At 34.5% G+C, this 26,899-nt stretch overlaps 1 protein-coding gene across 1 annotated transcript in view; it reads right to left on the reverse strand.

Annotated features, from left to right (window-relative positions):
• Window positions 1-5,449, reverse strand: part of LOC128670991 (cardioacceleratory peptide receptor-like) — a 40,966-nt gene extending 35,517 nt beyond the window's left edge. Inside the window, exon 1 of the mRNA XM_053747050.1 lies at window positions 5,253-5,449. The gene's annotated coding sequence lies outside the window, so the exon portion shown is untranslated. The remainder of the gene's footprint in view (window positions 1-5,252) is intronic.
• Window positions 5,450-26,899: the final 21,450 nt, after the last annotated feature.

Here is a 26,899-nt window from a genome sequence, read left to right on the forward strand (position 1 = left end):
GTAACTCTGGGGTTAAGCTTAGTTCATGTTACGTCCATTTATATAACCCACTGGATGGAAACCCCCACACATTGCGGAGGTGGAAATCTCAGCAATTTATCTAACCAGTTTATGATGTTATAAATATCCTGGATTTTATCACGGCTGTTTTGATCTTATTTCTTGGTTTTGTTTCAGTCACATGTTTATGATGAGATTCACATACAGATAATCCTTAATCATGTGAAATGGTTGAAAAGCGGCTTCAATGTTTAGCATCAGGGGAAGGAACCGAGAATACGCTCAAATGAGATAGACAGAGAGAGAGAGAGAGGGAGAAACCTAAAAAAAGAATAAACGTATGGTAACTTCATTTATTATTCGTTGTGTTTTTATGCATTGACAACTATACCCATAGTGATGAAATTTATACACATTAACCGACAAAAATATTAGAATTTAATCAAAAAGTATACAAAATTTATAAACCAAATTTAAAAAGTTCAAATTACTAAATCTACAAAATTAGGCAAAATTAAAAAAAAAAATTTTTTTGAGCTTTTGGTGTTGGTGGAACACATCATATTAGATAAAACATTTTTTTATATTCGTACTATCACGGTAATGTAAAACGAAAGCTATCTTTTTTGTCCCAAAAAAATGGAAATAATAAAGGCTATTTATTGGCCGAAGCTTTTAAGCAATGAGAGGTTGGAGTGGTAAAAAGCTGATTGACTGATAAAGCTCTTGAATTTAGACATCGATCAAACAGATCCCCTATCTTGACGTAAATGTAAATACCGGTTCAGGTCTTGTTGTTAAATTTTCGAAAAAAAAACAATTGTCGAGTAAAGACACTTTACTAAAAAGAAATGTTTTTTATTCACTGCTGTTTGAAAAAAAAATGCTCAGTGCAGTGGTAAAGTGCTTGCCACTGAACCGAGAGGTCCCGGGTTCAATGACGGAAAACGATCTTTTTCTGATTGGCCCGGGTCTTGGATGTTCATCTATCTATATATGTATTTGTTATAAAATATAGTATCGTTGAGTTAGTATCCCATAACAAAAGTCTCGAACTTATTTTGGGGCTAGCTCCACCTGTGTGATTTGTCCTAATATATTTATTTATTTGCTGGCGGAGCTGAAATTCCAATCAAATATCAATTGTTGACAATATACACACACTATGATTAAATCATTAACAACAATAAATATATAGTAATTTTTTTAACATTACCATGGTACCTATGTTAGAAAACTGTAAATATTTGATTTTAATTGTCGTAATAATTTACTTTAATTAGATTTGTTCAAGCTAATGGGAAAATTATTGTGTGTTATTTGAAACTTGACAAAACTGAAGAATAGGAATTTCCGCCTTGGATCTATTTAATTACATGAGATATATTAGCTTTGGCCAAAGACATGATAAAGACGACGATTTTTATTATGTTTTTTTTGCGTCTAGTGTCTGTTACAAATAGATCTTACATGCATTGTAATTGTAACACCATCATTTTTCCAGAGATAGATAGATTGGTACCATTTTATATTAAAAATACTACTTATATTTATATTTGTGCCGCTACTGGCTAGAAACACACAAAAAAATAAAAATCAAATTCTCGGCTAGTACTTTGAAAAAAAAAAAGAGTGCTGTACGTGTACAAACTGGCTAGTATTTTTTTTTCTTTTGACATAACAAGAACTAAAACGTAAACAATAAAAACAAAATTACATTGCAAAACAAAAAGATTCTTACTTTAACCGTGTAAGAGATTAGGATGTCCAACGACTGACCTCTTCAATATATCTTGCAACGAAATAAATCAATGGCGGCGGTCGGCGACGAATATGACAGTGATAAATTAATACCATCGTAGACTGTAATAGGAAGAGCCTGGGGTGGATATTAGTATCTTAGTCGGTTTTATATTGTCACGACTATTTTTTAAATTAACCTTGTAAAAATGCTTTCATCTATGCATAGTCCAATATGTTCATTAAAGGTTATTAATTACAGAAGGTAATAATTTGTTTTTTAAACCACTCATTAGAAAACAATATATAACATATCTTAAAGTGCGCCTAATGCTAAGAAATCATCATGATCATATGGTGCCATCTTCGAATTGAAGTTTGGAGGTCAGCATACGGAAACCCTCGCGGCTTTGGGCTGATTGCTAAGAAAACTGATGTATATCACAACTCCTCATTGTCATTATTTCACATCACTATAAAAATAATTATTAATAATGAAACATAAGATTATTTTTTAAAAATAAGCAGATGAAAAGAAAACTGGATTCGAGAGGGAAATTATTGCCCCAATTGGAAAATTTAAAAATCAATTTATTTTAAAAATCAAGTTTAAAAGCATTTGTGAAATGTATAACAAATCCATTTTACGTACATAACTTTTTTACCAATTCATTTTGTTTACTAGCGAAAACTAAAAAATCCTCTTTCGAAATTATTCTACACTAGATAAAGGGATTTATTGCAAAGTATTCTAGTGTAATGGAAAACTATTAAATAAAATTGTTTAATGGTAAGTCCTCTATGCACAGACTTCTAGAAATTTCGAAAAAAGGACGTGAATTATGTATATAGATACACGAGAAAGAATAAAATTTCCATTGGCAGTATCACATATCCACTGGGACTTAGTTTTGCATGTCAAAGTGTTCGGATAGTTGTGTTTCGATGCGAACACAGAAATCAAAATGAAGCAACTAGAATTACCAACTATTGTCTAAGGGTGGGTTGGACTATCAACTTTGACGTTAACTTTTACAGAAAAATGCAAATTACGCCCTTTTGTCAAAATCAACGTCAAATTAGATGGTGCAACTCACCCTGTCAGACTCAAAAGGTTTTAATTTTAGAAGAAGGTTGTTAGGTATTCTATAAAAAATATTGAGGTTTACTGATGTGATGTTGTGAATGTTTAAATAATTATTATTTAAAAATGTAAATAGATAAAAATAATCGGACCTGAGTGAGAATCAAACCTACCATGATAGGATAGCTCTTCGCTAGATATATATATATTATTTATTTTTATCTAACACAACATTTACATAACACAAAAAATAATGAATTGACGACCGAAAAATTACTTTAAAATTAAACATGCATTTTAGTGGCACAGTTCAAAACGGACTACAGCTGAGCTAATACGCCACCAGTACCACGCAGAGCACTTTTAAATTTCGAACCTCATTCCTCGCATTTTTTCAGATTTTCAGTACGATATTCGAAATTCAAAATATTAGAAAATTAATAACCTACGGTCAGTATTTAAAGGCAAGAAAAAAAACATCAACAATTGAGCTATCGAGGCCTACAGCCAATTCTATGATCTATAATTTGAATTTCTGGTGAAACGAGTAAGAAGGAATATTCGGTTTGAGGAATGTTCTGTTATTTTTCAAGCTTATTTTCGCAAGGAACTTTTGGTTATAGGATCTCTATAAGTGATTGCTGTTGTGTTGGCTATTGCTGCGACGACCTCTGCAGAGATAGGGTCACTCAACCCATGGGTATTTTTGCTAGGGTAGTAGAACAATTGAAGGAATTATACATCTTTGAAAAACCTGAATATTTTAACTGCGTAAATGAGCGGACGCAGGCACTAAAAGTTTTTGAAGTATGTAGGTAGGTATATAAGTTTATGAAGTAAATTTTAATTTTGCTGTACAGCAAATGAGTTTAATTATTGAAGTACCTACCTATATTAGAAAACCAGCAAAACGTCACAATTATCCTATTCTTCTTGCTTTATTATGAGACATTACCAACATAGTATAAGTAAGATTTGTATTGAATATTTTTTGAATTAGTTTATGAATAAGTTATATATACAAAATCTAAATATTTTTCCTAAAGTTTTTACATTTTTCATATACTTAATCATTTTGACTAAAAATTTTATTATTATCATTTGAGAATGAGAGGTCCGACTCGGCTTCGCTCGGGTAACATCGCCTCGCCCATAACAAAAAAATTATAAGCCTATGTCACTCCAAAATCTGTATCAGATTCCATCAAAATCGGCCTAGTAGTTTTGAGTTTATTAATTACAAACAAAAATACAAATCTTTTCTCTTTATAATATTAGTGTGGACCTATAAATTTGTAAATATTAGTTTAAAATTTATAAATAAAATGTAAGGGCATAGAAAATATTTCATTTTATTTGACGTACTTATCTTTTTAGTTACGGAAAAAATCAACTTTACAAAATCTACTACTTTCTGTCTTGGAAGCGCGTATAGCGTTTGACAATACTTCACAGTTTGTCATATTAATAGCAAACTGCCAAATATTAACTTATTATATCGCCATCAAGTTATACAAGTTACTGTTTCTGAGTTACGAACAAAAATATTTAGTGACATTTATTTTCAGGCCAGGAATAATAGCTGCAATGAGTTAACTATGACACCTTAGAGATTATACTTACTAGATGTTGCCCGGGGCTTCGCTCCCGTGGGAGTTTTGAGTTACAATATATATGTTACATAACCTGTAGCAATCTTGGATAATGTACCTTTCTAATGGTGAAATAATTTTTAGCGGTTTAGGAGATTACCCGCCTCAAACATACAAACTCACTAAGTCACAAACTCACAAACGCTCTTACCTCTTTATAATATAGTACAGATATTATTCTTTTAAAGGTATAGTGTAATTATGTATATGTCCCGAATTACTTTAAAACTAGCTTCTGTTTAGGAACCTAACTTTGTTAAGTAAATATACTTTAATTTGATAACAAAACAAGAAACAAATAAATTAAATCAAAGTTAGCTACGTTTTTCAAATAGACTGATGGCCCACATAATACAATTTATGGTACAATTTTGCTGAAAGTTTATTGAAAACAGAGACTGTTTTCCTATACAAGTTGTATTTGTTATGAAATTTAAAACGGGATGTTAGATGTGCATACGTGAATTTTAGTTTGTAATTAAAGTGGGTCGTAGGAAACATACATATATCACAACACACACAGGTGCATATGAAAATAAACAAATATATTTTTGTAGGTATAAATTACTTATGCGTATCAGTTAACGATATTGGCTAAGAATTTCGTATTAAGTTATACATAATTATTGATGGAAAAAGTTTTATTTTTCGTAAAATGTATTGATGATACAAAATCCTGGATTTTTATAAATTAACAATTCAGTAATCTTTAATTTCACAACAAAATCAAGAAAGACATGTACACAAATACATGACAACTATAATAAAATACTTACAACAATTTAAAAGTTCCTTATCTTTTTTCTCGATAAAGTTCACTAAAATCACACTCTGTACACCTCACGAACACATCACTATGATTAAATTTTTTTATTAGTCTTAGTCATAATATTTAAAAAGTTTAAATCTTTGAAATCAGAACACAATTTTCGTAATTCGAACTTGGAGGAGCGGGACGGACGAGCGTGCGTCTCGCCTTACGATTCGCTTCTGAAGGCAGTGCTCTATAAACGAAGTATCCGCTCAAATCTCGAAGCTTTATTCAAGCTTATTAAGCTTTAACTCTTGTTTTATTAATTCCTGGAATTAATTTAACTGAGTTTAGTTTATTATGGCAGGTAAGATGGCTTTCAGACGCTAATAACATAACTTTTATTTATATATGAAGCGGTGATAGACCGTTGGTTAAGATGTCTATTGCCTGTGATTATATTCTACGTTGATGTGCCACATGAGTTTGTATACCAGTCTGACTAAATATATAGTTTTCATAGACCACCACTGTGCGATCTTAAGTTCGAAGGTTCCAAAAACTTGGCGTGGTGCTATCGATTGCTTAAAACTATTTTGGTGGACAAGAACGAGATGATACCTACTATGTATCATGCTACAAAATCTTCCTTCCGGTGAAGGAAACCTGTACACTCGATGTCTGATTAGATACGCCTTCTATTGACACAATATTAAATAAAAGTCATACCAGATATCTTTAGGCAACCCGAAAACAATCTGACATCAGTTTCACCAATAAAACACTCGATAAGAAAAAAATGTACGAAGTTTGTTCCATCCATTTTAATTTTACGACCTCGATGGCGCGTCTTATGTGTTATAAAATATAGTATCGGTTGAGTTAGTATCCCATAACATAAGTCTAGAACTTACTTTGGGGCTAGCTCAATCTGTGTGATTTGTACATTTATTTTTATTTATTTTTCTCATTCATTTTAATAGTAAAATAGATGTAGATTTTGTATTGAAAACAAATGGGCCGTGCTCAATTTATCCAGGCGGTGATTTATACAAACAATTTAGGGCTTAATGCGCACTGGCGACTGAATCCAGAATCCGTTAATTACAGAGCCGCATTTAGGATCACTGATGTATAGGATACATTTAACTTATTTTAGTTTTGTTACTTTATACTACTGGTTGGAAAGGAGTAAGTTTAATCCTTCTTCTTCAGTCGACTCATGGCTAATCATTACACCACCGCTTCACGACCAAGATCGTGATGGTTAAGACGACCGCTAGTGGATCGAAAGGTCCCCAGATTCGAATCCTACTCGTGCCACATGAGTTCGTATACCAATCTGACTCGTATAGAGTAGTTTTCATCGACCACCACTTGTTTCCGATGAAGGAAAATATCGTGAGGAAACCTGCACACTAACTTGTGTGTGAAATGGAGAAGGCAATGACAAACCACTCCATGAATAATGCCAAGAAAGTTGTTGTGTGTGTTTAATTCCACGTAATAACTACGACCCTCAGCCACGAAGAATACGGCTATGAAGGAGATGATCGTGGTCATTAAATGGAATGAAGCACAACTAACGACTTCCTTGGCAATATTGCCTACCTAATGGAAGTGGTTTGCCATTACCTTCTTCATTTCACACACTAGATGATAAATTATCGACTAGAGTGCAGATTTCCTCACGATGTTTTCCTTCACCGGAAGCCGTGGCGTCAGAGCCCAGGGTCCGCTTCCCTACTTTTTCGTCTCCACTTGGCACGGTCGTCGGCATCCCTAGTTGTCAGACCATTGGCACGCATATCATCCTTGATGACAAATAATAAATATATCACTTTAAAATGTTTAGCACAAAACCAATGACCTCAAAATGCCCTTTCCTATTTTTTCGTCTCCACTTGGCACGGTCGTCGGCATCCCTAGTTGTCAGACCATTGGCACGTATATCATCCATGATGATAAATAATCGAAAATACTACAAAAATGTTTACCACAAAACAAAACCAACGACCCCAAAATGTATTAAATTGTATGCGACATTATATAAACAGGAAACTTATAATGCCCACGATTTTCATTGATCCCATAAACCATTTGTTAAAGTAACCGCTGCAGTAAAAGCTGATACCGCCGTCACGCGATGCGTCCCTGCCCTTACCCGGCGTCCTAGCTGAGTGACAAAAGCGACATGGCAGCACGACGCAATGCGATAAGTGAAAATTAATTCTCCCATCTGAGCATTCATAATCGGTTTCTTCCTCAGTCATTAAGCGTCGGAACCCAGGTCAGACGAGTCAACATTAACACGAGCACGCGTTTCCGTGTCGTGTTGGAATGGCTAGACTGTGTTTCTTAATTTATCTAATTTTCTTAGCGAACCATTATTATCATTATTATTGTATTGTATCAGTTAATTTTGATGTTATATTTAACCTGCCTAAAACAATGCAAGTTAACTATTTTTGGGAGGATTTGATTTGAAAATACATTTTTGCGACCTTTCGTTTCGTCGTCACTGTAATCTTTATACACGTATAGCGTCACATCGCGTTTTACAGCGTTACGTCGCGTCATTCGTCGACCGCCGGTTAGGGGACCGATACACGATGCTGAGATTTTATAAAATCTTTTTTTTAAACCTGTCCATAAGTATCTCTCTTTCATTTTTCCGTGTTACTAGTTGCATCATCGACTGTGCGACTTAAACCTAATTTAAAATGCAATTTTTATCTATCAGCTGCCAAGACTATTGACATATGTCAATAATCGCCTTGTACGACATCCACGAGAATCCCCTGGAAAAGAACAACGTTGGAGTTGTCCTTTTCAGTCGTTCTTTTTTAGGGCGGAACCACAAACCATACCTGTTCAAGTATCCTACTATTATTATAAAATAATGCAAATGTTTGTGAGGATGTACGTGTGTATGTATGTTTGCTACTCATTTACGCAAAATCGACTGAACAGATTGATATGAAATTTTGTACACGGGTAGAATATAACCTGGTATAACATATGGGGTGCTTTTTATCTCGAAATTCTCACGGAAGCGAATAATAATTTGTACAAACATTGTGTAGTTAATACTTGTTAATTCAATATCTGAAAATTCATGCCCCTTTTCTAATTCCAAAAATGCTCTGAATATGACTGACTCCAGTAGACTGATGCGGAAAAATTTACATACACAACATACTATGCAAATCACGGGAAATGAAAATGACGTCGCGGTCGTTGTGTCATATTTATTAAAATGTCTGAAATGCCATATCGAAATGCCGTGTTGATGAAATGTCTTTGTCGAATCGTACTGCTAACTATTATTATACAATTTATGCTTTATCTAACATTATTGCTTGCACAACATATCAAAATACTTAATAATATCAAACTCTTGTCTGTGGTGGTTTTCAAAACCTGGTGGTGTGTTTACTATATTTTTATTCACATGCTCTGAGGTGATCCATCAAATTGGTTGACAGTTCAGTTCACTATTGTGTATGCGACTACTTGCCACTAGTTAAATAAATAATAATAACAAATCATTTATTTCCTCACCATAATCCTTAGATAGTCGTAAAAGTCATGATGGCTTTAAGCGACTTAAATGTGACACCAGTGTTATCAATAACACACTCGATATGAAGATTAATTGGTTAGCGCCACTAGCAAAGTGAGGTCCTATTATTATAGCTGAAATTTTAAAAATAATCACACTTACGCTCTTGCGCTCAAAATTCAGATAAAAGCCATGTCCCATTGTTCAGTCGTGCGACGAAGCTACACGATTTAACTCCGTTGTTTTCTATAGGTTTTAACACTGACATGATACGTCGAAAATGCATATGATTTTGCATTATGCATTGTCTATCGACGAACGTATAGAAAACAATGAAGCTACGGGTTGCGTCGACGCACGACTGAGCATTGTGACCAGCGGACCTTTCTCCACACCAGCGCTCCTAGCGGCGAATTCAGTCGTTAGCATTAATTCAAATCGTGTGTTTGTGAGCAGCTCACGGCCCTCCCCTGTTGCGGCGACATTTTAGGCAGTTATAAATTGTCTGTCTTATGTGCCATCCATTTTTCCTTGTCAAACAGGTGGTTATTTTCGCGTTCTAAGATTGTACTCGTAAGTTGCAAAGCCAGCCACACAAATAAATTAAAATATTCAGATACAGTATCATGCAAAAGAATAGGAATCAGGATGACCTGATGGCAGCCAAGTAGCTAATTTTTGGGAAGAATTGATCTGTTCTCGTTATCAAATGTCATCGAACTCTGTAGCCCAACGTCAGCATGTCAGACTGCTGGTCTTTGGTTTCTTGCGACAATTACCAATTATCGCCGGTTGTCAACTCTAAGGATCACTGCGGTCTAGGTTAGGTCTTCTCTTATTTTATTTCGACGGTTTTACGTAAATTCATCATCGAAAAAGTTCGATCGATCGATTCGTTCGGTTGAACTTGTTCAATTGTGACTTTTTGTGAATGCAGAATCTCTCTTAAACTTAAAAAAAATATTGAAGGTATAAACCATTTGCATCAGCCATTTAAACGTCCCAACCGCTGGGGCATAGGCCTTCCTTATGGATGGTCAAGTAGTGTGAGCCATGACCCACAACATGAGCCCAATGCGGAATGGCGGGATTTAACAACCGCAAATACAACCGGGACCAATGACTCAACGTGTCTTCCGAAGCACGGAGGCGCTCAAGATACATAGTACATAGTCACCCATCCAATGACCGACCATTGTGGGAATAACTTAATCACTGCGCCATTGAGCTCCTAAACTTTCAGCATTCTCATCTAAACGTCAGGAGTAAAGCTACAACGAAGCAAAGTTTAAAGTATTTTAACTCAAAAAGTTTTGAGTGTTTCTCACAGAAGTTATAATAATAAAAAAAGCTTGTATTTAATCGATTTAATCAGGTCACCCGCTTACTAGTTTACGGTCTTATGTCATAAAATATTGGTTAATTCAATTAGTTCAACCACGAAGAGTGATGTTGATAGTTTCATGTTCCTCGTTCATATATCTGGCAGAAAAGGCGAACTAAGAAATGCTGGCTTGATTTTGGTAAGGATGATATGCGTGCCAATGGTCTGACACTTAGGATACTAAAGTGTTGAAAAAAAAGAGAAATCGTACCCTCTGTCCGGTGAGATTATACAGAGGGCGAAGTGCGGGTTTGCATTTCACTTCTCACTATCGAATCGATTCGAAGTGAGACGCAGCGAACCAATCACATTGCAGTGTGGTTGTCGTTGCGTCACAATTGGTTAGCTGCGTCTCACTGCGAATCGATTCGATGATGAGGTAGGCACACATATAAGAGAGACTAGTTTCACGTTGCGGTAGTTTTTCTTGCCCTGGAGATGTAAATATTTTAAATTTAAAACAATTTTACCTTCTGGATACCGGACGGCCGCAGAAGAAGCAGTAGACAGAGAAGGAGATAACGGGACGATATTGACAAATTCCTACCGAAATGGCCAGAATTAGGAGACGAATAGAAGATAAAGGAGACCATTGTCATTTGACAACCTCGGTGGCGCAGTGGTAAGGTTCTTACCACTGAACCGAGAGGTCCCGGGTTCGATCCCCGGTCGGGTCATGATGGAAAACGATCTTTTTCTGATTGGCCCGGGTCTTGGATGTTTATTTATATATGTATTTATTATAAAATATAGTATCGTTGAGTTAGTATCCTATAACACAAGTCTCGAACTTACTTTGGGGCTAGCTCAATCTATGTGATTTATCCCAATATATTTATTTATTTATTTATTTATTTATTGTCCAGCAGGAACACAATATACACAGGCTACATAAAAAAAGATTTTACTTTTCAAAGATAATAAATTAACAAACAATTAAGGGAACAAAATATAAACCGCGCTCAACCGCGAAGACCAATAAACCGAGTTTAATTTTAACGCCGCCATCATGAAAATTCAATAGAAAGTTAACAGCCGCTTTATTGGGACAATGCCCTGACGAAATTCTTAATATTTTGAAGACTGTTTTTAAATTTGTTTCCCTTTTAATCACTCGATTCCAAAAAAAGCTGACACCATTGTTAAAAATAATACACTTGATATCTAACAATTAATAATATTATACTTCTATACGTCCAATTCCCTAACTTATAAAAAGAAATAAAAACAGCGATTTCATAAAAGCTGAGCTGATACTTTTATATGGGACTTGTAATCTTATGCCGGCATCTCTTGATGGTCGAAATTCTACCATTTAGCCACTTAGCAGTCGCTGATGTGGCTAAATGAGCACCTTGGAGTTTTTATTGCTTTTCAGAGTATAATTACGGAGGGTTAAACTTTTATTTCCATAATTCTTTTTCCAATTCTTTATTTTTAAACCTCAATGCAAAAAATATTGTGTCTAGTATAATTTGCATATCTTTTTTTTTTGTTTACCCAGGGGAATGCTTGTTACGCACTGAGTGTGGGACTCCTGGACCGCTAGTCGGCCCAGCCTACCCACTAAACCCCTGGGGCGTTTTCACGCTGCTGTTATGGGGGACGTCATGGGGTCGCTAGGCATTTCACCGCGACGCCCCCCCGGCCGATCTTTCGGCCCCGACCTGGGCGGGCAGCAAGCACAAGTGCTAACCACCCGCCCCTTACGCCACGCGAGCGTGGCGCGGACCATCAAGCCCACTCCGCACACCAGTCAGAAAGCTGACGGGGGGAGCAGGCATCACCGACCACTGGTCCTGAAGGGACCAGCGGTCACAACACACATAGGACACACACAACGAAATCCTGGGTGCCACAGGGCACCCAAGTCTGCCTCTGTACGGGCGCAAGAGGTGATAGGCAGGTGACACCCACACATTGCGCCCGATACAGAGGCAGCCACTCTTCGGCCGCAGAGGACAGGGGGATCGTCGAGAGACATACCGACTCTCCTCTTCCCCTGCGGCCCCACCGCACCGTGTTCAGCGCCACGGCCGCGCTGTGGTCGCGGAGGACAAACCCCCGCGACCCCACCTCTGGTCCTCTCTGGTTTCCACATCCTAAGGCTGGTGGCGGGTCACCAGCCAATAGCAGTACTACCGAGGGGACCGTCCACCAGGCCCAGAACACCCACCAAAGTCTCTGGGCCTTGGGTTCCTCTTGATTCACCGGGGTGGCTGGTTGTGTCAGACCAGCCCCCCCGGTTACTAAGCCCCACCATCGCGACAAGATGGGAACCCGTCGGGGGGTAATTTGCATATCTACCTCAACTATGAGAAACGTGACTTCAACGAGGCTTAACATAATTCCATGTCTTTTTTTTCTAATTTATTGGTGTCACAACGCACTACTGAAACAATATTAACGCTAATGTAATTTTTTATAAATAAATAAATAAAAACCCAATATTCGGATATAAGTTTTTTTACAAACATAAATACATGTAAACCCGTAACGAAAACAAGCCAAAAAGTTTTTGATAGTGCCTTCAAGTTCAAGGTAAAATTATCAAAAACAACTTTTACTTACTAAACAAAGCACTACCGTTAACAAAAAAGATGCAAATAAATCACAATTTCGCAAAAACACGAGGTAAATCAAATAGTTGTCTAAAAGTTCGCAAGTATCTGCGTAGGCGACGATAAGTTTTTATCTTCGAAGGAAGTAGTGAATGTGTTTTTATACTACAGTGCTTATATGAGAATGGTCAATCGATAAATTTTTATTTACTTGCTACTAATATTATCGGTGGCGCAGTGGTAAAGTTCTTGCCACTGAACCAAGAGGTCCCGGGTTCGATCCCCGGTCGGGTCATGATGGAAAATGATCTTTTTCTGATTGGCCCGGGCCTTGGATGTTTATCTATATATGTATATGTTATAAAATATAGTATCGTTGAGTTAGTATCCCATAACACAAGTCTCGAACTTACTTTGGGGCTAGCTCAATCTGTGTGATTTATCCTAATATATTATATATTATATTATAAATGCGAAAGTTTGTGAGCATTTATGTTAGTTACTCTTTCACGCAAAATTTACTGGACGGATTGTTATAAAATTTGGTACACGAGTACTTTTTATCCCGAAATCCCCATGGGAGCGAAGCCCCGGGGCGCATCTAGTAATAACAAAAATAATAATGATTCATTGAAAGTTATTTTATATATTCAATGCATTGTCCCTTCACTCAATTTAAATCATTCAGAAATTAGACCTTTACAGTCACTTTTTCACGTCAAATATATATATATATATATATATAAGTATAGCCACTTCTCAAGTTTGTTTCGTATAGATCCGATGGACAATTGGACACAACCACAGCCAGAACTTAAATATAAATCAGAAATTAAATAATTGTGCTTGTTTGTCCCGGAAATTGTTAATATCCAAACAAAACACTCAGCTCTGATCCGTTCAGCCTTATGGTTTTGTCGTTTGGTCTTCAAAATGAAAGCCCTAAACCGGGATCCCGTGACCGACCTTGACTTTCACGAGAGATTCGCACTTCCTATAAAGCAGACTTGCGACTAGCTACATCACTGTCAACATAATTCTTTTTTTCTTTATTTTCTGCGTACAAGACCCTACCCAAAGTGAAATGGCATATGGGATCACAATTAAGATTAAAAATTATTGACAATATTTATATAATAGGGGAGACCGGGGATGGTTGACTAGTTTTATGTTTGAACCTTAATAACTTTGGAGTTTTAAGATAAACATGCCAAAATATTGACTAACATGATTAATTATATATTCTTCTAACTAAAAAAGTTTATTTCATTAACATATATTATTATTTAATTGTAAATTTATAGATTTTTTTAAGAGCCCTTACCTTTAGTCTATCTACCCCAAACACGGGGTATGTTGACCACATTAAGGGGGTAAGTTGACCTATGGTGCTGACGATGATGATTTATTAAAACAAATTAGAGAAATCTGATTTAGAAAAGAAAATAAAACAACAAAATTAATAATCATATTATCTCTCTTTAATAAAGACGAATACTTCTTATTTTTTACAATAATTAAGAACATAAATTAACTTATCATCTATTTTTGCACTCATAAAACATTAAATTGCCTTTTGCACATATTGAATGGGAAAAGAATAGATTCAGTGTATTTACTAAATCCATTCTTCACCAGGCGGACTAACAGAATCAGTGCATTCTATACAAATCGTGTCATCATCATCACTTTCATCTGAATAAGCTGCAGCATCATTATCTTTATTTTTAGCTCCTCTGATACCGTTCTTACCTTTTACCTTAACCTTAACCTTCCCTTTACATTTTCCTTTCCCCTTTTCCTGACTTTTAGATGTAAGTTTTTTAGTTTTTTTCTTCTTCAAATATTCTGTACACGATTGTTCCTGTTTTAATTCCATAAGTTTTTCTTTTTCAGGCATGTGTATAAATAATACTTTTACGTTTGCGTACATTTCTTCGATTTTCTAAACAAGTTAGAGCTTTCGGAAAGGGCATTATGTCTGTTGGATGAATAAAATAAGTAAAAGGGGTATCAGAAGTTGAAGGCGGTGGAGTCACTCTTTGGTGTTTTTCCAATTGATATTCACTTTCGGGTGTTTGTATACTGAGCTCTTCTCCTGACTCATGCTGTTCAAGAATTGAAGGTGATTCGCAATTAGTACTAGCAGATCTTGAGCGTAATGGCAAAGCAGTAGTCGATTCACTTGAAACAATTGGTTCTTCTGCAGTAATTTCATTATGATGATCAGAAGTGTTGACAATGTTAACCATATTATTGAATATATATACAGCAGAATTTGGAAGGGTGATCAAATGTTCAGCTCTGGAAGACCTTGCACTATCGATATTCTATTCTGGCACTGATGGTATAGCATTTACGTTCGGATTTATGTTCATCCTAGCCGTTGAAGAACCAGCAACATCTTGTGATACTGGCACTGGTCTATCCATTACATAAGCTCCACTAAACTCCGATTCGGGAAATATGTTTTCATTGAGTGGTGATATACCGGATATTGTAAAACCAAACTGTATATTTTCAATGGTAGCAGGCAGAGCTTTCTTGGTTTTGTTTCACTTTGGACATACATTATGGCAAGCTCTTTCCACTATATTTTGGGGTACATCAGATCTCGTTGTTTTTCTCTTATATTCTCATTTTCTGTAACAAAATAAAACATACAAAATCAACACATCGTGAATTTGTTATTGTTAGGTATATAGGGGTTGGTTGACTTATTAGTCTACCAGCCCCAAAGAAAACTAGTCAATCAGCCCCAGACGCCATTTTAGATTTTGATCGCATATATATTCTAAACAAACATGCTTAACAGAAAATAAATCTGTGTATCGGAAAGAGATATCCTTAAAACTATCTGTGAAATAGGAACAATAAACTTCACAACGTATTTATACACGTGACAACAAAAAGTGTATAGTAGGAAAATAATACTTACGTAGGTCAAAATTCGTTATCTCAGCACCAAACAAAAACGACGCGCGTCGGCTACACGGCACTTCGTACGAATGAGCGGGGCACAGGGCTCGTTCCTTGCGCCTGATTGAAGGTCACGAAACACGTGATGCCGGAGTGTTTTCGACGATTAGTCTACCTACCCCTATAGTCAACCATCCCCGGTCTCCCCTAATTATTATTAATATTCTGAACTCTCTCTTTCTCTTTCGCTTCCTATTCGAAATAGCATAGATCACCTTCACTTCGTGTATTACCGTGTTAAAAATTGTAAGCATGATTCCCTGTCATAATGATAACTTTATGGTCTAGCTACTTACCTATATATCCAAATATTCAAATTGACAAAAAATGCATATTTTTTCTGTGTTTTTTATTTCGATTGTATTATTATTATTACTTTACATTGAAGTCAAGTCGCCAGAAGCCATCAGCCATGACTTTCACGAATGCTGTTGCAGCAGAATAAAAATTTGGTAGTATTAAAGTTTTGACTTTAAGTAATTAATTATGTGTATGACTGTTACATATCATACGCCGCCATCTCCACAGTTCCTCAAATATAACGGTGTCGACGTACATTGCTGGTTATTCATTGCGGTAAATAAGCTCACAAACTGCGATAAATATTCGATCGTTTGCGTCGGCATCTGGGGCTCGATTCTCATGAAATCGAAGTATCATTCACCAATTTTCTCCAATTTGTTTAGAAGGTTTCAAACGGTTTCTTGACTTACGAAAAATCACAATTCAAATAGTTTAATTCAATGCATCAGTCGATCGATTTTTCCCATTGTAAATTTGCTTAAAACCTTCGGAAAAAATTGAGAAAATTGATGATATGAACTTCGATTGCGTGTGAATCGGGCCTCTGAACAGATGTAGATTTCGAACTCCGTCGACCTTGCCGATAGCGTGGAGCCGGCGTAAAAGTGTCTCGTCTACTCAGGTCCGAAGGCGAAGGGCAGGGACAAAGGGTAACGCTGGAGGCCACTGGACCTACCAAATTGAGTTCAGGTCGTTTGGTTTTGTTTGATACTGCAGAGTACTGCTTACATTTTACTCTACCGCGAGTATCGCTTTTTGCAAATTTAGTCAAATTAAGTTTTATTCTACAAGTTAAATATCATTGAAATGTGCTACTATTATTAAAAAAAATAGAAAAATCTCTTATTTGTTTGAACATATAATCCATATCCTAACGTTCCACGGTCAACTTTGACGTGAACTTAAATGAGAGCGGAAAAAAATGCGTCATTTTGTCTAAACGTCAGCGGCGCGCAGGTCAAAGTTTAAATAACAAAAGTTTATAAGGAAAATGTTGATTCACATGTCTCGTGCGGAACCCACATGATTGCTAATGTATTGTCATTACTAGAGCTATTTGAATCAGCCGTTATTTGTGGTTTCTGCATAATTAATTTAATCAATTTTATGGCTTAGATCACAACTGGAGAGATTTAAAGCAAGCTGGTATAGTAAATCAAGTGCAAAACTATCTCAGTCAGTATCCTATTAATATAATAAATGCGAAAGTCTCTGAGGATGTATACGTGTATGTTTGTTACTCTTTCAAGCAAAATCTACTGGACGGATTATTATGAAATTTGGTACATGGGTAGAATATAACCTGGTATAACACATAGTGAACTTTTATACCGAAATTCCCAGGAGAACGAAGCCCCGGCATAGGTATTTCGCAAAATCATAAATACAGTTATGTGGCACTTCTGGGCCAGGAAGTTGCCAGAAGTTTTGGCCGCTTTAATATATGAATTCCAGCGCGGTCTCAATGCGAATTGTGAACACAGTGGAAGATTTTTTATTTACATAATGAAACGGCAAAAAGGCAATGTTGAAAGATAAATTTCTATAATTTTAAACGTTATGAATTCGATGCGAAGATTGCTCATCTTATCTTTCAACGCAGCAAAAATTTGTTTATTTGCCGAGTGGAAGTTACAAATTAGTATAGGAAGTTTTTTGTTTATTTTATTTGTAACTACATGCATAATACAACTAATATGTATTATTAAAGAACAGGTTGCAAGTTTTCCACTTGAGTATATAAGTATAGCAGCGACTGTAACTATATTTGCACACCATTTTTTGGTAAGGCGTGTTTATACTAAGTATTAATTTTTTTTTTCATGAATTAATTTACACGTGTTTTGCAAATAAAATAGATTTTATCTTTTTATCTTTGTATTTTAGCAGAAGACGCTCTCTAAGTTTCTGAATACCAAATTTCAGCTTTTTACGCAAATCGCGTGGGGCAATAATCTAATAAGATTATTTAGTCTAAGGCGCCCCACGCCAATTTTTTTAAAAATATAATATGTATTACTTGTAAGATACATTGTTTTCATGCAATGGCCAAGTCGATCTATTTATTTAAAACGTAAAAGATTTTTAATATTGATATGATAATAACTTATGCAATAACTTGAGACAAAAGGTCCCTTAAGTAGGGACTAAATAAATTTACCGACTTGGTATTACATGGATCTCACAACTTTTTACGGTAGAATAACTGTATTTTTACAGTATGTTTTTGATGGCATAGAATATACCCCAAAAAAACCTACCTCAGAAATACTAAAAACTTACAACAATCTGTCCGGTAGTTTCAGAGCTTAGACAGACAGACGCGACAGTAGAACTTCTTTTTATAACACTAAGGATGTAGGACACATAAACAAATAATATATTTTGTGGAATACATTACCCTAGAAAAATTTATTTATTGTCTTAATATAATTACTCTCCCGGTTGCTTAGCTCTGTGTTTCATAATACTGACTGATTAGTGTGTATTTTATACAAATCTCGAAATACAACCTTTTTGGGGTGAATTTGACGAAAGTTTGAACGCGGCGTGTAGAGTTTCATTAGTGTCGCACATTTTTTTTTAATAAAGAATCTTTTGTCAAAATTAATCATTTATAAAATTAATTAACCAGTACTTTACTTATTTATAAAATAGGATAATTAAATTGATTACTGTGTATGGTACAATTTGATACACACTAATGACAGCACACGGCGGCGTTCAAAACGCTCGTGAAATTCACCCTTTGGGGTATTCTTATATTCACAGAAAGTATGATTTAAATAAATATCTATCCATTTAAACAAATGACTATAGGCTTAATGGGAAGTGCCATTTTTTATACAGATCTTCCCCATTTACGAGAATATAAATATGCATACGTACTTATAGTCATGTAATGCGTATGTTTTGATAGCAACGGTTCATTTTGTTTGGGAATTTTTTGCTCAGGATATAATTTTTTTATTAAAGTTAAAGTTTGATTTTTTTATATTATTAGGACAAATTAGACAGAACTAGCATTGCAACTTCACAGATTGAACTAGCCCCAAAGTAAGTTTTAGACTTATGTTATGAGATACTAACTCAACGACAGCATATATAGATAAACATCCAAGACCCGGGCCAATCAGAAAAAGATCATTTTCCATCATGACCCGACCGGGGATCGAACCCGGGACCTCTCGGTTCAGAGGCAATCACTTTACCACAGCGCCACCGTGCATGGTCCTTAGTTTTAACATTGTGTTTTTACATATTTATTTTAAATTGTTGAGTGATTGAAAAAAATAATTGCCATTTATTTAGAAATATTATGAAAAGATTTAGTTTTTTTTTACATAATTCGTATCCGCTGCGAGCATCGTAGTCGGTGAATCGAGAAGGTACGTCACTAACTGATTCCTTCTCGTTTCACGATAAACTAACCACATCAATAAAGAAACTTGCATCGTAATAACTTTTCCATTTCACGTCCCGAACTCCTAAAAGCCATTGTGTCATCAGAGTTCAAGACATCAATACTGTGCTGTAATTCGATAGCCATAACCCCATTCTGTCTTTCGTGGTTCGAGAATTGTGACCAGTGTCGTTTTTACCTAAGGAATAGAAATGCCATGCACTGAGCACCTAAGTTTAGGGGGTTTATACGTTACATTTTTGGGTTATACGCTAAGGGACACAAGGAATTGACAAAAGTATGAAATCTATTTTATGCATTTTTATTTTAACACATTTTACATAATTTTTAACATAACCTTGTGTTATACGTACATACGCCAATAAATAAATAGAAAATGAACGTTTCTATCAATTGCATGGATACGATTTTTTTATGACGCACTGAGTGCTTTAAGATCTCCCTGACAATTATTAAAATTGGTACAGGTTTTATGGTCTTATAGTAAATAACTTTAGGTCGCATACTAAATATATCTTAAGCAGCTTGGTTGGGGTCCTAAAACCTTTTTTTCACCATGGCCTGACCTTGTAACTACGCCACTATTAGTGACATAATACCACTGAACTGGACAGATATTTAACCAGTATTTGAGAATGGATTTAGTTTCCATTTCTTATGTAACATTGTCTCTACGATGATTAAATATATTTAAAATTAATAAAAAGTAATATTACTGTCGAGAATATTTCTAAATAAAGTTAAAATTAAATGAAAAAAAAAACATATATATTTAGTAAATTTATCCTCTCAAACTATAGCTGGTTAACTGCTTTGCGATTCCGTAAAACTCGAAAGTCTTATCTTTATTTGACATTCTGTCAGTTATTTGCGACGTGATGTGATGTGATGTGAAATGTGATGGAATAGATCCCTTCATGGGATAAGTCTGCTATTGTATATTTACCTTCTTAACCTGTTAAATATGTACTTTTAACATCCATTCTTTGTACAATAAACATATAAATTAGAAACGATATTAAAAATATATGATGATGAAATGTCATGAACACAGTTAAAATGTTAAACAAGGGATTTTCTGAAAGCTGTTTATTTTCACCATATAAAATACTTCATCCCTTAGCATTAGGGATGCAAGGGGCGCATGTAGTGGAACATAAAATGGCACTTAACCCAGCTCTATTACGCACATGACTTGTTTTATAGCAAATAAGTGAAAGTTCAATGAACCTATTGCTTAGCATTAAATTTTTGAATCAAAATAATATACTCATATAAGGACGAATCACACAGATTGAGTTACCTCCAAAGTTAGTTCGAGACTTGTGTTATGGGATACTAGTTGTTCGCTGCGAACTTAAACCACGCGAACTTTTATACTCGTACTTATATGTCTATCTTATCTACGACGTGAACACAATAAAATTTTGCTGAGTTTTTACAAAATTGTGAATATCTCTAAAACGACTTAACCGATTTTGTTGCCATACGAATTTAAAAATTATATTAACAAATCCTACATACCTTTTCAATTTCATAAAAATCAGACCAACAAATCGATTTAAAAGTTATCGCGTTAGAAACATGAATACATACAAAAAAATGTATTTTTGTCCCAAGTTGATTTGTAGACCTCGCCATCGTCAGCAAATTATAACAGTCGCAAGACGGTCAAATTATATACTGTCAAAACCACAGCAACCCATCCAACATCGTTGCAAATTCACCTTTATTACAATCAATTAGAGTTCCATGCAGTACAACTTGTCATGGTCGACTGTAGTTTCGATAGATTAAAAAAAAAATCAAACCGATGCAGCCAGACACCTCAACTATCTATTTACGAAGAGTAGTTTGGATGTAAGCAGTATTTAATGACAAAAATTATACATACATACATAATATGTATACCGCCCGCAATCTATCTTGTCGAAATCGCTTTTCAGTCCACGGGTAAAAATAAGAAAACAAAGGCTTTACATAGAAACGAAAATCAATCAAGAAATTACTAACAAATATTTCCTTCGACAATGATAATGGAAAATTTACTAGAATAACAATTTAAACACCCACACGATGTATCAATTTGTACCAAATTAACAATCAAGAAACAGGTTTAAATAATAATTTTGTTTGATCGTTACTAATCTTTCAAGCGGGAAAGTTAAACATTGATTCGTGTTCGGTAATTTGTTAATTTAAGATTGGTTTGCAGCAGCAAAGTTTGACATTAACTTTAAACATCGCGCCGCCGTCGTCGCTCGTGTCGATGAAATGACGTACATTGCGGGCGTACATTAAAACAAGTCAACAAATATTAGCAAGTTATTATCAGAAATTATATTTTAGTATAGTTACACAATTTTACAACACACTCAAATTCAAATTCAAAATTCTTTATTCAATTTAGGATGATATACATCACTTATTGACGACAAAAAATTACTTAAACCAAGTCTACTGCCGGCTTCCAAAGAGCAGGTGAAGAAGAAGCGGCGCAACGAACTTCACCGCAGCCTTTTCTCCAAGGACATCAATTAACAAATATAGGTCTTATACATATATTAAAAATTAGGAGGACGAATTTACATCATTATTGAAAATGTCAAAATAACACTTATTTTGAGGTATTTTGAGGAATTTAAAGTTACTAATAGCTTTATGATAAAAAAAAAGTTGTATATCATTGGGACATCGATATATTAATTAATGACTTTAATGCACAAAAAATACTTTTTTAATGTTTTAAGAATTCCGAAGCTAGGGATCTATAAACTGTGTAATACATACTTACTCAAACGTAGGTGGGTTTTACTACGGATATACCATATTAAATGATACAATTACGAAGATTATCAAACATATGCAAGAGATGCACTCAATACATTTAATGTCAATACATTTTCTGCAATAGCACAATATTTACGACGCCTTATATACAAAAGCAAAACATTCAATTTATAAATCTAGAATAACTGTACACAATTTGTAATGACTCCAATAATCGAGGTAAAAAAGGGCTAGAGAACTTTTTTCATCTCGCACCGTTCTAATCTTTTGACAACTTTTGACAAATTACATCGTTCTAAAGTAAAGACTAACTAAGCTCTCCTAAGGACTAAGGGCTCCACTCCAATAGAAATTACTGTAGTCTATATTATAGTCTACCAATATACAAAATTTAATTAAAATCGGTGGAGTATCTTTTGCGTGGTTGAGGTAACAAACATTCTCACTCATTCGTATCCAAACTTTCTCATTTATAATTATTAAGTTTCCATTATAGAAGTACCTAAAACACTAGGTGTTTATAATGTCATATCATAACTAAAGGTAAAATCTAAAGTTAGATTCTTTTGACAACCTTCCCTCCAAAAATCAGAATCTAATTCTTTCCGATTGGTTATTTTAGAGAACACTCTGAGGTGTGTACACAGACTGAGTCTGTGATTAGTCGATTACCGTACATCTGTCATGTCAATGACATTGTGATAGTTTGTATTACTATTATTTTAAATGTAATTACTACTTAATTTTATTGGAGTTGCCAGTATAATTATTAAAAATACTTACATAAATCACGACATTTGTAACATCCTTACATAATTATAAAAATAAGTCCTCTGTCTGTCTGTATTGAGGAATACCTAATATTTATATAAGAAAAAAAGGAGGTTACTTTAAACTAATTATTTAAGAATGTCATAGGTATATGTAAGAAATAAATTGTCTTTTGGCAATGGCGTCTAGACTGTAAAAAAATATAATAAATAATATAATATATAAAAAAATATGATAAATTGTATACAATATTTCATGATCAGGCATTCAGTATCCTACACACGTGTAGAATTAATTGAATATAATCACGGCTCTGGCACGTAATGAAGTAAGCAAGAAACAGCTAGATAAATAATCTACAAAGGAAAACATTTTTTTTTCTGTTTCATTATTTAGGGATTAGAAAAAGTATTTTTAGGTATCTATAGTGTAGTTAGTATGTTTAAATGCTATATCATTGTTGAAAGTCAATCAGTATCATCATTTATTTATACAAATATCTCTTTCATTATTATTTACCTGTAAAAAGTAATAGATGTCAGCTTTGCCTAATAATTTTGCCATACTTGTAACAAAATAATTAATTATTTAATGAGGTTTTTGAAGTCCGTCTTGAAGTACAGAAATGGCTTTAAGCATTTCTTTTTATGTTCTGCATTATAATTTTACTTTGCATATAGAATTTCTTGAATTTGACTATTGCCAAAAGTATACAAAAGCTTCTACTATAATACACAAATGCATGCAGTGTATAATGAAATTCGTACACGGACAAAGATGATCCATCAGCAGTAGGTATATTGCACACGTTGGGTTACAATATTGGCGTTAATCATGCAGATATTTAATTTATTATTATATAAAACCATAGGTAGATATAGTACACAGAACATTAAATTATGAAGACGAGGCCAAACGTCGTGGGTAACTTAAAGTTTCGCAACTCCTTTGGTATACACAAAGTAGTGAACTAAACTGTCCACCAATGTGCAGGTCTCCTCACGATGTTTTCCTTCATCGGAAGTATAAATCGACAACCTCGGTGGCGCAGTGGTAAGGTTCTTGCCACTGAACCGAGAGGTCCCGGGTTCGATCCCCGGTCGGGTCATGATGGAAAATGATCTTTTTCTGATTGGCCCGGGTCTTGGATGTTTATCTATATACGTATTTATTATAAAATATAGTATCGTTGAGTTAGTATCCCATAATACAAGTCTCGAACTTACTTTGGAGCTAGATTTTCAGATCTCGTCTCCCGCGGTCACTGAGACAACACATAGACTTCGACAAAACTCCATAAATTTTTCATCTGTCAAGTCCACAGAACGCCAGCCAGACACTGCAAACAAGTTTTTGTTTTTCGACTTGCACAAGAAAATTAAAACGGTTTAACAAAATGAATTAAACGAAGTTTTTATACCAACATTGTTTTTTAACATGGCAATTTGGCACTTAAAGCCCTGTATTACAGAACTGTAGGTAAAACTGTACATTTGCCAAAACTCAAATAGTTTATTTAGAGAAATCTAGACCCGCACTTTGTCAAAATATTCCACTTCATTCACTGTACTTAATTGTTATTAGTCAAACCAGATTAAAAAGACCCCTGTGTTTTCAACCTTCAGGCTTCAGATTACAAAGGGCATGAAACAAAGGGCGGGTCAAAGTAGAATGGATAATCTATTATGAACTCGGAGCTACACGATGGCAAGTGTCCAAGAAAACAGTGTGTTTTTTCACAACACAAATTTATTATGAAACTTGTCATAAAGCCACCTCATTTGTGTAATAATATGAAGTGAATGTTTGTTGTTACAGCTCGGAGGGAAAAAAACGTGGGAAGAAAAATATAGAAAATATTAAAAACGATGAACGATCGATGAATACAATCATAGAAAACTACTGATAAAAAATCGGGCTCTTTGCTATTTGACGGCACTATAAGTACCTACAAATTACACATAATAATATATATATATATATATGTATCGAAAGTGATCGAAAGGTCCGAGATTCGAATCCTACTTATACTGCATTAGTTTGTACCTACTTATAAATATATTGGAACAAATCACACAGATTGATCTAGCCCCAAAGTAAGTTCGAGACTTGTATTATGGGATACTAACTCAACGATACTATATTTTATAATAAATACATATATAGATAAACATCAAAGACCCGGGCCAATCAGAAAAAGATCATTTTCCATCGTGACCCGACCGGGGATCGAACCCGGGACCTCTCGGTTCAGTGGCAAGAACCGTACCACTGCGCCACCGAGGTTGTCGATTTGTCTCGTCTTCATAACTTAAAATTATCATGGTAAATGATGAAAGGGATGGATTGTAATCATAGAAAATTACTGATAAAAAATCGGGCTCTTTGCCATTTGACGGCACTATAAGTACCTACAAATAACACATAATAAATATATATATATATATATATATATATATATATATATATATATATATATATATATATATATATATATATATATATATATATATATATAACCCTTATTTTCTGTAAAATAACAGTTATAGAACTAAATATTATATGTAAACAATTATCATGGTAAATGATGAAACACTTGATTGGTCACAAGTTAAACTTATATATTTCTACGATAGATGATTTTTGCCTTAAAATGAGAGCAATTGTAGCATCTCGTATAAAATTAAAATTAAAAATAAAATAGTAATGTAATAAGTATATTTCGTACGAGGCGATTATTGGATGTAAAGTCTGGAATCAAGATTGCAACCCGCGTTGTCTGTATAGCTGTTAAGATTCTTAACAGATGATAAGTAGTGACAGCATTCTCAAAAAAAAAATATATATATATATATATATTATAATCAGCACTCGGATCACAATCATAACCTGTTTTGATATACCTTTTGACTATGTACATTATGTACTTTTATATATTATTAGAAAGAAAAAAAAAACATTGTAAGAAACAATAATGGTAAGCCGATCTGGCATGATAGGGACCAACACTGTTCAAATGAGTTTCTTTCGGCATTTCTTCTCAGCAGTGGTCGTTCCGAAATGCCAGTAGTTTGTAGCTTGTGAAAAATAACTATAAATATTGACGAGAAAAGTGCCTGTGAAGGTCTAATTTCTAAATAAATGATTTGAATTTGAATTTTCAAAGAGAATGAAAAATATTGAAAATTCAAAGGTTTTTTCTCAAATTAAATTCTAAATTTGTCTTGTATTACTTTAAACTTTAAAGTACATATTATGTGTAAACGTAACTTTACAGTTTAAAGTTATCTTCCGTCTCAGTCAAAGTATCGAAAGGATAATCTTTGTTTTCATTATGCAACGCGAATGCGATGCGCCGCATTTTACAAAAAAATTAACGTTTCAGATTGTTCCAAAAATATATTATTTTATTTACTAAATGTAAAGGTAACAAATTCTATTACAAATCATTGTAATGTACAACAATTGAAACAATTGTATTATCCTAAGGTCATAAAATCCTCGTTAACGCAAACGACAACTAAAACCGGGTCATGTGGACATTGATAACATAATAACAGTTATAACTTGCCGCACTTGACCTCATTCATCGTGTCCCTAAGGGCCATAATTTTGAGGATATCGGTGGAAGTAGGCCAATTTATGAGATGTGTAAGTAGTTTGTGTCAATATACGCAATTCAGTTTATTTTAAGGAAGGAATATATATATATATATATATATATATATATATATATATATATATATATATATATATATATATATAGAAATTTCATTAATTACAGATACAGTATTACGTCTTTATCCCTCATGGGGAAGATGGAGCCAAGAGTCGTGAAACCCGAAGGCCACGTTTCGCTGGATACCGTGCTTAAAGTGGACAATAATCTGAAATA

Source organism: Plodia interpunctella, chromosome 6 (assembly GCF_027563975.2).
Source record: "Plodia interpunctella isolate USDA-ARS_2022_Savannah chromosome 6, ilPloInte3.2, whole genome shotgun sequence".
NCBI classification, from domain to species: domain Eukaryota; kingdom Metazoa; phylum Arthropoda; class Insecta; order Lepidoptera; family Pyralidae; genus Plodia; species Plodia interpunctella.